Raw genomic sequence first — 13,656 nt, 5'->3', positions numbered from 1 at the left:
GCTGGTGTCTTTCTGTGGCACTGTTTGATAATCAAACAAAACAAAAATGCTCATACTAATTTATTTATCCAGATTAGACTTTGAAATTCTATGGTTTTAAGTTTGAAGATGAAAATCCATGCCCTTATTTCTTTACAACATGTTTCATGATCATAAAACATACCTCACAGTCCAGAAGTAGTTCTCATCCTCACCAAACTTCTGGACCTCAGGTGAAACACCTGCCTTCTTGAAACTAAAATTCTCACAAGGTTCAATCATAAAAGAGAACATACAAACTTTTATGTAGTTCTGTGTTGCACACTCCCACATTCCTTGCAGAAAATATAAGTGCTTTTCCTTTTAAAATACTTACCAGGTGTGAGCAAGCATAAATTAGGTGCTTAGGCCCTCAAACCCCCTAACTAGTTTATTTGTATTATGCGCTTAGTCGCTCAGTTGTGTCCGACTCTTTGCGACCCCATGGACTATAGCTCACCAGGCTCCTCTGTGCAAGGGATTTTCCAGGCAAGAATACTGGAGTGGGCTGCCATTTCCTTCTCCAGGAGATTTTCCTGACCCAGGGAGCAAACCCACACCTTCTGTATTGGCAGGGAGACTCTTTTCCATTGAGCCACCTGAGAAGCCTGAAATACTGGTAAATCTTAGTAAAAAGAGAATTCTCAGACACAACACAAAGGAATATTACAGTGAAACTCTTCTGTGATACTACCATGATGGATACATATACACATTTGTGAAAACCCATAAATATACAACACAAAGAGTGAACACTAGTATAAACTATGGCAATGATGTGCGATGATGATATGGCAATTCGGGCTCATTGATTGTAACCAGTGTCCACCCTAGCGGAGGTGGTGATCATGAGAGGCTGTGCTGTGTGGATGTGTGAGGATGAGGACCATGTGGGAACTTTGTATATTTTCCTCTGAGTTTCACCACAAACCTAAAACTGCTCTACAAAATTAAGTCTACTGGAGAAAAGAGATACTTTCTCCCTCTGCTTCCTCTCTTTCTCCCTCTTCAACCACCCAACATGGAGAAGGACATAGTCAAATAAACTTGGAAATTCCTGCACACTGTCTCTGCCTCTTAGAATATGAGTGTGGTGCTCCCTGAACTCAATAAAAAGGAATTGGACCCTTTCTTTCTAAACCCAGTGTTCATTGACCAACCCTGGGACCAACTGAGAATAGATCAGTTGACTCATAAACTCTCTGTCCTTCTGCCTTTCAGGTCCCCGAGGAGAGCAGCGTGGTTGGAGCTCTCCACTCCTCTGGGTTCAGAGCCCAAGGCCACAGTCTCGTCCCCACCCGCGGCCCCTGCCAGGAGTGAGCAGGTGACAAGGAACACCATGTGGGAGACCTTGAGCCCCGCGGTGACCTTTCTCTGTGTTCTATCTGAGGTCATGTGACTTTAAAGGTGGAGTCTTATGCTGTTTATGCCAACAAAGGTCCGTCTGGTCAAGGCTATGGTTTTCCCAGTGGTCATGTATGGATGTGAGAGTTGGACTGTGAAGAAAGCTGAGCACAGAAGAATTGATGCTTTTGACTGTGGTGTTGGAGTAGACTCTTGAGAGTCCCTTGGACTGCAAGGAGATCCAATCAGTCCATCCTAAAGGAGATCAGTCCTGGGTGTTCATTGGAAGAACTGATGCTGAAGCTGAAACTCTAGTACTTTGGCCACCTCATGTGAAGAGTTGACTCATTGGAAAAGACCCTGATGCTGGGAAAGGCTGAAGGCAGGAGGAGAATGGGACGACAGAGGATGAGATGGCTGGATGGCATCACTGACTCGATGGGCATGAGTTTGAGTGAACTCCGGGAGCTGGTGATGGACAGGGAGGCCTGGCACACTGCGATTCATGGGGTCACAAAGCGTCAGACACGACTGAGCAACTGAACTGAACTGAACTGAACTGAAGATAGCTGGAGTATTCCAGTTTCTCTTGGATTCCTTTCTCCTTGACTCTGGTTTGATTACTTTAATTTCATTTTTTTTAAAAAATGTTTTTCAGTGTACTAGTTTACTCACTCCACTAAGCATGTGGGATTTTAATTTCCCAACTAGGGATTGAACCCATATCCGCTGCACTGGAAGGTGATTCTTAACCACTGGACCACCAGGAAAGTCCTTCAAATTTTTTAAATGTACTTTTTTAATGACTACTCTCCAAATTGCTTTAAATGTCCTCAGAAAATGATTTTTTGCATAAAAGAGCTTTAAAAAAAACCCAAGGCTGTAGAGAACAAGCTGAATTATTCTAACAAAATAACTTTGATCTTGCTTCTTACATGTGTTGTACAAACTGAGAAGTTGAGGAAGATATTGATGTTCCGCTAGGAAAAAATAAGCACACAGCTGTGGGTTATTTCTATAGCTTCTACACCAGAGTATGCCTTGGCTTACCTCAAATTTCAAAGTCCTACAGTCAACATAATTTCCAAAACTTCCTGCATTTTGTAACCTCAGAATACATTTTGAGCAACATCTGTTAGTGTCTTATGAGACACCACTGGTCCCAGGAAGAGTTTGAGAAATGCTGCTCTGGAGGCTATGCTTGGTCCAACTGACTATAAATAAGGTGACTTATAATGTCAATTAATCTACAACTATATGATCTACTATCAATTAGGAATTCCCCCCAGATATAAAATTTTAGTTAGGAAGATCTTCGAGAGTTTTCAGTTCCACAGCATTTCATGTGTAGGACCTAAATGCTTTCAAAATGCACTCAGGAGCACACAGCAAAGGAATGACTCAGTTAGACCTAGATCCCAGGTCACTAATGCTCTCTCTGTGAAACCTTCTCCACAAGATGGCAAAGTCTCTCATGGGCTGAATTGTGGCCCTGCAAAATTCACATGTTGAAGCCCTAATACCTAGAAGTTCAGAATGTTTTAACTATTTTAGAGCCTTTAAAGAACTGATCAGGTTAAAAGAGGCTGTTAGAGTGAGCCCTGGGCTTCTCGGGTGGCACAGTGATAAAGAATCTGCCTGCACATGCAGGAGACACAGGTTTGATGCCTCGGTCAGGAAGATCCCCTAGAGCAAAAAATGGCAACCTGTTCCAGTATTCCTGACTGGAGAATTTCATGAACGGAGGAGCCTGGTGGGCTACAGTCCATGGGGTCGCAAAGAGTTGGACACGACTCAGTGACCGAGCACACATATACACAAAGTGAGCCCTAATGCAATCTGACTGGTGTCCTTCTGAGAAGAGGAAATTCGGACAAACAAGAGGCACCGGGGTGCTTGCACACAGAGGACCTAGCATGTGAAGGCATGACCAGATGCCAGCCAAGGAGAAAGGCCTCAAAAGAAAACAAACAGGCCACAACACCTCATCCTTGACTTTATGTAGGAGACAGGAAGAATAAAAGAAAATCAGGCCTGGCAAGGGCCGCAAAAGAAACTCATAATTATTGATGAACTGGTTGCTATAAGGCATGAGACTTGGAACAAGTCCAGAGGGAACAGTTCATAGTCTTGAAAACAAGATATGATCCTGGAGTCGGAAAACCGACCCCAGACTGTTTCACAGCTGGCGTCTCAGAGTCACATGTTTTGTGTATCTGGTGGAAAATCTGTAGGTAAGAATATTAGTCTTATTTACTAATTTGTTATTGATTACTGTTTCTTAGTTACTCAATCGTTAATGATCACTTTGTTCTTTGGCCCTGAAGGCCACATGAGCTATAACTTAACTCCCCGCATATTCTTTTATTCACGGCTGAACGTATAATAAAGCTGGCTTGGAGTTACTTTCTGCACCTAAGCCCTGGAGCGGTGTTGGTCCCCAATAGTCACTTTTCACTGAATTCTTGTGTCTTGTCTCTCATTCTCTCGCCATATCACGCTTTCAGAAACCCTGTTTGTCGGGCTGGTCTCAACAACTTCAGGCCTTCAGAACTGTGAAAAAAATAATTTCCTGTTGTTTAAGTCACCCTGTCTATGGTATTTTGCTATGGCGGCCCTCAAAAACTCATGCAGTCCTTCTGCTTTCTATCCCCTTACTTTTCAATCAGCCTCTTCAATTCCGGTGTAAAATATACATTTCAACAGTAATACATCCTTTGAACATTCCTGCCTCTGTCCTTTGCCCCAATATTTTCTGTCTGGAATGTCATTTATTTCTTCCCCTGTATGTTATCCACATCTATGCATTGCAGCTCCACTTTTGTAAAAACATTCCTGACAAGCCTAGCTCCTGATGTTCATTCCTTTTGCTAAACGTCTCAAAATCATGACACACACATTGTATCATTGTTTTCATGCAATTATTATCACTGGTCATCTTGGATGATTGTGTGTTTTCTCTCCCAAATCAGTTCTTCAAGCACCACTTCCTTGGTCTCTCCACTGTGGCTAGTCTTTGATCATAATCTGCTGGTTTTTCTCTACTAAAAAAGTGAGCCAGATGATTTTTCTCCCCCAAAATATGTATGGGGACATCAGTTCCTGAGGAAATTCAACAGAACTAATGATCATAGGAATCTGTAATGGTGACACCACAAAAGCAATATTATAAAAGTAGGCATACTTGACCTTCTTTCCTGATATAATAACAAATTACCAGTGTTACTCTCTGTGTGTACATGAAATTACTAAATTATATCCAAAGCCAAATTGCTAAAACAAACTGCCAGTTTACAATAGATATTCCCTGCTTGTATTCCTTCATTCTTTACTTCCAATTCCTTCAGCAAATTTAATCCTCAATAATAGCATTTTTGCTATTTTATGAGTATTCTCTGTTACAATGTTCAGTGTTAAAATATCAGTCTAAATTTCTTAGCATTGCATAGACTTAAAATAGGCCCTAAGCTGCTTGGCAGTGTTTGTGTCGAGACTACTCAACTTGTAGAGTAAATTTTAAGATTTGGACTATTGATAATTATCAGCTCTGGGAATGAAAGGAAAGGACAAAGAATGACTTCAGAGAAAATGAGCTTTAACTGCTTTAATTGAGCTACTCCTATTCAATTATTCAATTATGATGAATCAGGGGTCGTTTTGGTCAATATCTTGTCAAATCAAATTGCAACAGACTTAAAGATAGATGGTTTCTAACCAAAAGTCTTTAAAACCTACATTTGAATATGCCCAGAAGCTGTCAATATCTAACTACACATCTACCACTTTTCTTCTCTTAAAAGCAAAATCTTATGTCTATTTTTTAAGGATAAGACCGTAACTTCAATTTTCTGATCTCATCAGACAAAATAGCACTGTCTGGAAAGAAATCATAGGTTTTTTTTAAGAGGTTTCTGCAGAAAGCAGTAGAAAAAGGAAGCAATCTTATTAAGATTCAAAACAAGCAAGAAACTCTTCTCATCACCTTGGTGCTCTGATTCCCTATGATATTTTAACAAAATGCCAGTTATCCTTAGTTGTTTCAATTTTGTCAAGTGTAATTCTCAGAAGCCAGTGTATTGTGGCAACACTACCCTCTCAACCACCTGGGAACTTCACATTGAAAAACTCTGACCCTAGAACAAAGTGCACAGCTCATTCTCTAACTTGCTCCTAGGCAATAATATGATAGATGAACTCTAATTCAATCAATATCAACTCCTCCCCTCAAACTCTAATTGACTACACACACAGTGCCAAAATCATTTGGTATGAGAACCTTCAGGCTGAAATAGCCCCAAGTAATTGAGTTATAAATGTGCCATTGTTCTTTGCTAATGTCCCAGCTGGAAAATAAAGACCAAGAAAAGACAAGCCCTGAAGATTATGTGCAGTGCTCTGTTGGGAGGGTGGAAGTCCAGATACTTTTTGTCACACTGGCCTGCCTTTTATTTTAGAACATTTATTTCCTTGGAGAGTGGCCATTATAATAAAAATCATATACCTTCAAGGTTCCAAGATGGTGGCACTCCAAACAGATGCTAGGGGACAAATAAAATATAGGAATTTAAAGGTGATTTGCCAAGCCCGACTCTTACTTGCATATTCTCCGTGTCTGTGCTGAATGTCAGCAATAACTGTAAGAGGAAGAAAAGGTAGGCCATAAGTAACTAAAGACTGACCTCTCAAAAATTCACTTTAGATAGAGAACAAGATGGCGGAGGAGTAGGTGGACGTGGAGTACATCTCTCTCCACAGATACACCAGGAATGCACCTTCAGACACAGAAGTGCATGCGGAACACCCGCTGAGAGCAGACAGGAGTACCTGACCAGTGGAAAAGAATATATAGATCCATGCAAAACTCATGGGCTTCCCTGATAGCTCAGTTGGTAAAGAATCCACCTGCAATGCAGGAGACTCTTTTTTGATTCCTGGGTTGGGAAGATCTGCTGGAGAAGGAATTGGCTACCCACTCCAGTATTCTGGCCTGGAGAATTCCATGGACTGTCCATGGGGTCACAAAGAGTTGGACATGGCTGAGTGACTTGCACTTTCACTTTCAAAACTCGGTAGGCAGAAGGAACTAGGGGGAAAAACAGGAGTGTTAGTAGGACTAGACCTGCTCTTGGTGGGTGGGGGAACTGAAGCAGGGGTCCATTCCCCACAGCAGGGCGATTGTCTGAGTCAGAGGAGAAACGTTTAAGACTGAGAGTGAAACAGCTGCTCTGTGGCAGCCTACATGGAATGAGAATCAGACAGTCCTTGCTGCAGCCATACATACCCCGGACAGGAATGCTGGTCTCCTGGAAAGCACAGTGGCTAGGAGCTGGAGTTTAGGGATTGTGGAGCAATCCCAGGGCGAGGGCTGCTGTTGACTGCAGAGAGACGGATCGAGGGGATGTGAGGGAGGAGATCGTGGTGGGAAATGCCTGTGGAGGAAAGCAAGACACCATGGAAGCAAGGTGATACTGCTGAGTCCCGTGTAGGGGGTGGGGCCATCACCATAACCTCTCTCTCCCCACACGCCAGCACTGGCAGCTGAACAACAGAGAGGCTGGCCCATCAAATGCCTGACACACCCATCTACAGAGTAGGACCCCTGCTGGGGGCCCTCAATGTGCCTGACATGCCAAACAACAGAGTAGGACCCCAGGCAAGGGAGCCCTCTAAGTGCCTGAACGGGTGGAGCTATGGAGTAAAACCAGCCAAAGAGGCCTTCTGAGCATCAGCTACCAGAGGCTTGAGAAAAGACTCTTGATTGGGCCATAACTCCTACAGCGGAGGCAGGCCATGTCCCTGCACACTTGGCACCACCATGGTCCCTGCAAGCCAAGCAGCTGCACCAGCTTCATGCTCAACTCTCACTGGGGCAAACTTGCCACAGGCAAAAAAAGTCTTGCGTCTATGCGCGCAGGGTCACTTTGGTCGTGTCTGACTCTCTGCAGCTCTGTGGACTGTGGTCTGCCAGGCTTCTCTGTCAGGGAGGGGAGTTCTCCAGGCAAGAATATTGGAGCGTATTGGCCAATACTGGTTGCCACACCCTTCTAGAGCATTATGTTTCCTACTACCCTAGCTGCCACTCCCCCCCCCTCCAAGTACCTGGTGCTGCCAGAACCCCTGTGACCCAAGCAGCTGCACCACCTCCACACCCAGCCCTCTTTGGGACAGACCCAAGTCCTCCAGGGAAGCATCAGGAGCAAACCCCAGTGGTCAATCCACGTGCAGAGGTGGAAATAAAACCACAACTGAAACCCAGGGACAGTGTGATTAAGGAAGAAGACCCAAAACCCTCCCACCAACTATACAAGCTGCAGGTTAAATCCACATGATCAACTAGGCAGGCTCTGTGTCTGTGGAATATATAAAAGGTCATTGAGAGTTCCCATAAAGGCAAACACACTAATTCTGATAGCTGTGGACAATGAAGGCAAGAACAGAGAGGAATAAGACCAGGTTAGAATCTGAGCTGCCCCCATAGCAGGTCCAGAGACCACCACAGTGTTGGAGGGCATCATAGGGAGGTGAGGTGGACTGTGACTCCCAGCAAGGGAAAGGACTCTGACAGCAGTAACTCAAGAAAAGCATTTATTATTCTTATGTTTTGACTTACTCTGTAGATTCTCTTGAATCTACAGCTATTTGTCTGGGGTTCATCTTTGGTTTCTCATTTTTGGATATTTGTTTTAATCTCACTTAATGCCATAACCACTTGTGAAATCTTCATTCCTGAAAAGAGATCAAGCCCTGAGCCTTTGGAGTGGGAGCACTGGCTCCAAGACCCTAGACTACCAGAGAACTAACTCTAGAGGGTTTCAAATAGTGAAAAGTCACACAAAAGAAATGACTAGAATACAAGACCCAGCATCACCCAACCACCAGTAGCACCCTGTGCAGGATGCCTCTTCTAAGCAACAAACAAAACAAAAATGCAAACCCAATTATCAGCAGACAGGATTACCACCTCACTCAGCTTTGGCCATCAGAGGAAAAACAAATGAACAAACAAAAACCCAATACAAATCTCACCTTATAAGAAACTTACACAAGCCACTGGACAAAACTTAAGAGGGCAGAAACCAAAAGGAAGAAAGAATTCAACCTTGAAGCTTGGGGAAAGGAGACATCAAACACAGTAAGCTAAAAAAAATAATCAAAAGGTAGAGAAATACTATACAAATGAAGGAACAAACTAGAAGCACAGAAGTCCAAATAAATGAAAAGGAAATAGGCAAACTACCTGAAAAGCAATTCAGAATAATGATAGTAAAGAAGATCAGAAACCTTGAGAATAAAATGGAGAAAATGCAAAAATCAATTAACAAAGACCTAGAAAAATTAAAGAATAAACATACAAGACAAACAACACAATTACTGAAATTAAAAATACTCTAGAAGAAGTCAATATCAGAATATCTGAAGCAGAAGAATGAATCAGTGAGCTGGAAGATAAAATGGTGGAAATTACTTCTAAAGAGCAGAATAAAGTAGAAAGAATGAAAAGAACTAAGGATAGTTTCAGAGACCTCTGGGAGACTATCAAACGCACCAACATTCAAATTATAGAGGTCCCAGAAGAAGAGAAAAAGAAAGGATATGAGAAAAATTTTGAAGAGATTAGAGTTGAAAATTTCCCCAACATGGAAAAGCAAATAGCCAATCAAGTACAAGAAGCACAAAGAGTCCCATACAGGATAAACCCAAGAAGAAACACACAATGATACATTCTAATCAAACTAACAAAGACTGAACACAAAGATAGAATATTAAAAGCAACAAGAGAGAAGCAACAAGTACCATAAAAGGGAAACCCCATATGCTTAACAGCTGATATTTCAGCAGAAACTCTGCAGGCAGAAGGGAATGGCAGGATATATTTTAAAAACTGAAAGGGAAAATCTACAACCAAGATTACTGTACCCAGCAAGGATCCCATTCAAAAGTGATGGAGAAATAGAAAGCTTTTCAGAGAAGCAGAAGTTAAGAGAATTCAGTACCACCTAACCAGCTTTACAACAAATGTTAAAGGGAAGAAATAATCAAGAAATACAAGAGAAGAAAAAAATTCTACAAAATTAACCTGAAATAAGTAAGAAGATGGCAATAGGAATACATATATCAATAATTACTTTAAATGTAAATGGATTAAATGCTCCAACCAAAAGACACAGACTGGCTGAATGGATACAAAACACACACACACACACACACACACACACACACACACACACATATGCTGTCTACAAGAAACCTACTTCAGACCTCAAGACATAGAGACTGAAAGTGAGAGGACGGGAAAATATATTCCATGAAGATGGGAAGCAAAAGAAAGCTGGAGTAGAAATCCTTATATCAGATAAAATAGACCTTAAAATAAAGAATATTATAAGATCAAGGGATCATAATGATCATCCATAATGATCAAGGGATCAGTCCAAGAGGAAGACATAATGATTGTAAATATCTATGCACCCAACAAAGGAACACCTCAGTACATAAGACAAATACTAACAGACATAAAAGGAGAAACTGACAGTAACACAATAATAGTAGGAGACTTTAACACCCCACTCACAACAAGGGACAGATCATCAAAACAGAAAATTAATAAGGAAACACAAGGCTTAAAAGATAAATTAGATGAGAAGAAGCTCACTGATATCTTCATGACTTTCCACCCAAATGCAGAAGTATACATCTTCTACTCAAGTGCACATGGAACATTCTCCAGGATAGACCACATCTTGGGTCACAAATGAAACCTCAGTAAATTTAAGAAAATTGAAATCATATCAAGCATCTTCTCTGAGCACAATGCTATGAGACTAAATATCAATTACAAGAAAAAAGCTATAAGAAACACAAACACATGGAGATTAAACAACATATTTCTAAATAACCAACAGGTTACTGAAAAAATTGAAAGGAAAATTTAAAAATTTCTAGAAATAAATGACAATGAAAACACAACTCAAAACCTATGGGATGCTGCAAAAGCAGTCCTAAGAAGGAAGTTTATGGTAATACAATCCTACCTCAAGAAGCAAGAAAAACATCAAACAGACAACCTAACTTTACACCTAAAACAACTGGAAAAAGAAGAAAAAAAAATCCCCAAAATTAGAAGGAAAGAAATCATAAAGACCAAAGAAGACAAAAGAAAAAGAAAGAAGCAATAGTGAAGATTAATAAAACTAAAAGCTGGTTCTTTGAGAAGATAAACAAAATTGAAAAACCTTTAGCCAGACTCATCAAGAACAAAAGAGAGAAGAATCAAATCAACAAAATTAGAAATGAAAAAGGAGAGGTTACAACAGGAATGGTATGGACCTAAAAGAAGCACAAGATACTAAGAGGTGGCAAGAATACACAGAAGAACTGTACAAAAAAGATCTCCATGACCCAGATAATCACTATGGTGTAATCACTCACCTAGAGCCAGATATCCTGGCATGTGAAGTCAAGTAGGCCTTAGAAAGCATCACTACGAACAAAGCTAGTGGAGGTGATGGAATTCCAGTTGAGCTATTTCAAATCCTGAAAGATGATGCTGTGAAAGTGCTGCACTCAATATGCCAGCAAATTTGGAAAACTCAGCAGTGGCCAGAGGACTGGAAAGGGTCCGTTTTCATTCCAGTCCCTAAGAAAGGCAATCCCAAAGAATGCTCAAACTACCGCACAATTGCACTCATCTCACACACTAGTAAAGGAATGCTCAAAATTCTCCAAGCCAGGCTTCAACAATACGTGAACCGTGAACTTCCAGATGTTCAAACTGGTTTTAGAAAAAGCAGAGGAACCAGAGATCAAATTGCCAACATCTGCTGGATCATCGAAAAAGCAAAAGAGTTCCAGAAAAACATCTATTTCTGCTTTATTCACTACGCCAAAGCCTTCGACTGTGTGGATCACAATAAACTGGAACATTCTGAAGGAGATGGGAATACCAGACCACCTGACCTGCCTCTTTAGAAACCTGTATGCAGGTCAGGAAGCAACAGTTAGAACTGGACATGGAAAAACAGACTGGTTCCAAGTAGGAAAAGGAGTACATCAAGGCTGTATATTGTCACCCTGCTTATTTAACTTATATGCAGAGTACATCATGAGAAACGTTGGGCTGGAAGAAGCACAAGCTGGAATCAAGATTGCCGGGAGAAATATCAATAACCTCAGATATGCAGATGACACCACCCTTATGGCAGAGAGTGGAGAGGAACTAAAAAGCCTCTTGATGAAAGTGAAGAAGGAGAGTGAAAAAGTTGGCTTAAAGCTCAACATTCAGAAAACTAAGATCATGGCATCTGGTCCCATTACCTCATGGGAAATAGATGGTGGGACAGTGGAAAAAATGTCAGACTTTATTTTTGGGGGCTCCAAAATCACTGCAGATGGTGACTGCAGCCATGAAATTAAAAGATGCTTACTCCTTGGAAGGAAAGTTATGACCAACCTAGATAACATATTAAAAAGCAGAGACATTACTTTGTCTATCTGGTCAAGGCTATGGTTTTTCCAGTGGTCATGGATGGATGTGAGAGTTGGACTGTGAAGAAAGCTGAGTGCCGAAAAATTGATGCTTTTGAACTGTGGTGTTGGAGAAGACTCTTGAGAGTCCCTTGGACTGCAAGGAGATCCAACCAGTCCATCCTGAAGGAGATAAGTCCTGGGTGTTCTTTGGAAGGACTGATGCTGAAGCTAAAACTCCAATCCTTTGGCCACCTCATGTGAAGAGTTGACTCATTGGAAAAGACCCTGATGCTGGGAGGGATTGGGGGCAGGAGGAGAATGGGACAACAGAGGATGAGATGGCTGGATGGCATCACCAAATCAATGGGCATGAGTTTGAGTAAACTCTGGGAGTTTGTGATGGAGAGGGAGGCCTGGCGTGCTGAGATTCATGGGGTCGCAAAGAGTCAGACACGACTGAGCGACTGAGCTGAACTGAACTGAGCAACAGACAATGTAGAAATACAAAGGATTATAAGTGGCAATAAAATAAATAACCTGGAAAAATGGACAGGTCTTTAGAAAAGTTCAATCTTCCAAGACTGAATCAGGAAGAAATAGAAATTATGAACAGCCCAATTTTGCAAGCACTGAAATTGATGCTGTGACCAAAAATCTCCCAAAAAACAAAGCCCAGGACCAGATGGCTTCACAGGAGAATTCTATCAAACATTTAGAGAAGAGCTAATGCCTACCTTCTAAAACTCTTTCAAAAAACTGCAGAGGAAGGAACACTACCAAACTCATTCTACGAGGCCACCATCACCCTGATACCAAAACCAGATAAAGACAGCACAAAAAAAGAAAACTACAGGCCAATATTGCTGATGAACATAGATGCAAAATCCTCAACAAAATTTTAGCAAGCAAAATTCAGCAACACATCAGAAAGCTCATACACTCTGATCAAGTTGGGTTTTATTCCAGGGAGGCAAGGATTCTTCAATATACACAAATCAATCAATGTGATACACCATATTAACAAATTGAGAGATAAAAACCATATGATCATCTCAATAGATGCAGAAAAGCCTTTAACCAAATTCAGCACCCATTTATGATTACAGCTTTTCAAAAAATGGGCATAGAAGGAACCTACCTCAACATAGTAAAGGCCATATATGATAAGACTACAGCAAACCTTATTCTCAATGGTGAAAAACTGAAAGCATTCCCCCTAAGATCAGGAACAAGACAAAGGTGTCCACTTTCACCACTATTATTCAACATAGTTCTGGACATCCTAGCTACAGCAATCAGAGAAGAAAAAGAAGTAAAAGCAATCCAGACTGGAGAAGAAGAAGTAAAGCTCTCACTGTTTGCAGATGACATGATACTATACATAGAAAACTGTAAAGATAGTATCAGAAAATTACTAGTGCTAATCAGTGAATTTAACAAAGCTGCAGGATACAAAATCAATACACAGAAATCATTTGCATTTCTATATACCAACAATGAAAAATCAAAAAGAGAAATTAAGGAATCAATCCCATTCACCACTGCAACAAAAATTAAATATCTAGGAATAAACTTACCTAAGGAGACAAAAGAACTGTTCAAAGAAAATTATAAGACACTGATGAAAGAAATCAAAGACGACATAAACAGATGGAGAGATATTCCATGATCCTGGGTAGGAAGACTCAATATTGTGAAAATGACTATACTACCAAATGCAATCTACAGATTCAATGTGATCCCTATCAAATTACCAATGGCATTTTTCACAGAAGTAGAACAAAAAATTTCACACTTCATATGGAAACATAAAAGACACCGAATAGC

Source organism: Dama dama, chromosome 2 (genome assembly GCF_033118175.1).
Source record: "Dama dama isolate Ldn47 chromosome 2, ASM3311817v1, whole genome shotgun sequence".
NCBI classification, from domain to species: domain Eukaryota; kingdom Metazoa; phylum Chordata; class Mammalia; order Artiodactyla; family Cervidae; genus Dama; species Dama dama.
This window is presented reverse-complemented; position numbering follows the sequence as displayed.